General features: G+C 42.0%; 1 pseudogene; it reads left to right on the top strand.

Moving 5' to 3' along the window:
* The first annotated feature begins 1,205 nt into the window (after nt 1-1,205).
* On the top strand, nt 1,206-1,306 carry LOC119237304 (U6 spliceosomal RNA; annotated as a pseudogene).
* The last annotated feature ends 623 nt before the right edge of the window (nt 1,307-1,929 follow it).

The raw sequence follows: 1,929 nt of genomic DNA on the forward strand, positions 1-1,929 counted from the left end.
AAGAACTTTTAAGGAAAGAAAAAGGCAGCTGGAGACCCAGGGCCTGTGCCTCAGGGAGGGGAGCACAGAGAGCAGGTTGGGTGGCATGGGCCTGTGCTTACAAAACACAGTGACATTTAGAACATTGACTGTCCTCTGACACAGAACTGCCAGCAGCCTGCATTCCAGTTTCTAGAAGAGAAAAGCAACATACCAACCACACCCCTGGAGCAAAGGTTGCCATATTTGTGTGTTTCTGCCATCCACCTTAGGTCTGTCTTGTTTATGGTCATGATAGTAGCAGTCACTTGACTAAGGTTACCACTGTGTGGCAAGGATTGTGTGAAGTAGGAGTTTAATTCTCACCTTCATGCTGAACCTGCAGACAACTAACAACATCCCCATGGAACAGATCCAGGGAGTCGAGTCACACAACTGGTGAGGGGTAAAACTGAAACCGAACTCCTGGTCGCTGGGTTCAAAGGCGGTCTTTTCAGGACATCACACTGTCCGCCCCCAGGAAATGCTTTGCCTGCTACTTGAGCACATGTTGTCGTTTTATAAAACTTTACCATGTTATTACATGTTCATCATTATACAACTTTTTTCTAAGGTTTATTTTATTTATTTATTAATGCATACAAGAGCTAGGGTGTAGACCAGAGGTGCAAGGAATGAGAGGATTCACCAGAGACAGAGTGGGGAGCAGAACAGGTGGATCTACTGAAATCCACTGCTGAGGGGAGCAGCAGGGAGACAGGAGAGGTCTGCTGGGCCATGTGGGTCAGCTCCCTGGCTGGGGATAGAACTGGTGCTACAGTGGCTGGTGATAGCACTGAGACTTAACCCCTGCACCACTAGAGAGGCCCCCATTATATAACATTTTTGACTGCACAGTATTTTAAGGAATGAAGCCACCACTATGTAATCAATCATTTTCACATTGCTGAAGTTTGTTATGATCATAAATAAAACTAGGGTGAAGATTTTTTTTTAAATATTTTAATGGAATGATCCACAAAGCAGAGAATCCAGAAAGAAAAAATATGAAATTAAAATATCCTTTCAGGTGATTTTCATATTAACATCACTCACTAATGAAATAAATATTTTTCCCACAATAATTTAATAATAGCTCTCAGAAAATTGAATAACTTAAGCTTACATATTTTAATTCATTCCTAGAATTGAATCAACCATCAGGTACAATTTAAACTGAGGCACCAGTGCTTGCTCCAGCAGCACCTACACTAAAACTGGAGCTATACAGAGAAGACTAGCAGGGCCCAACGATGACACGCACATTCACGAAGTGTCTCATATTTTTTGGTCCAGCCCCCATTGAAAGAAGTGTAGAGATTGCTCAAAAGACTAAAAATGGATCTAGCACAAGACCCAGCAATTCCACACCTAGCTATCTACCCAAAGGACACAAAAACACTAATTCAAGAGGCAACCTGCATGCCTGTGTTTACAGCAGCACTATTTACAACAGCCAAGGTATGGAAACAAACTAAATGCCCTGGGACAGATGAGCAAATGAAGAAGATGTGCTCTCTATACACAATGGAATACTACTCAGCGATCAAAAATGATAAACACACCATTTGTAGCAGCATAGATGGAACTGGAAGGGATTATCCTAAGTGAAGTGAGCCAGAAGGATGTGAAACCGGATGGTTTCACTTATATGTGGAATATAGAGAAACCAAAGAAAGGATCAGACAAAGACAAACCATAGACCTGAGGCATCCAGAGGAGGGGAAAAGGGGAAGGGAGGAGGGGGGAGAAAACGGGTAGAGGACTGTGGGTGCTGTGGTGGCAAACTATGGTGACCACAGCTGAGGGGAGAAATTGTATATTGTGAAAAAAAGGCAAGGATGTAAAATAATGGTATATCATTAATTAAAAAAATAAAAAATAAACTGAAACAACATAAATACTCTGTTG

Source organism: Talpa occidentalis, unplaced genomic scaffold, assembly GCF_014898055.3.
Source record: "Talpa occidentalis isolate TD23 unplaced genomic scaffold, MPIMG_talOcc4v2.1 talOcc4.9, whole genome shotgun sequence".
Classification (NCBI taxonomy): Eukaryota; Metazoa; Chordata; class Mammalia; order Eulipotyphla; family Talpidae; genus Talpa; species Talpa occidentalis.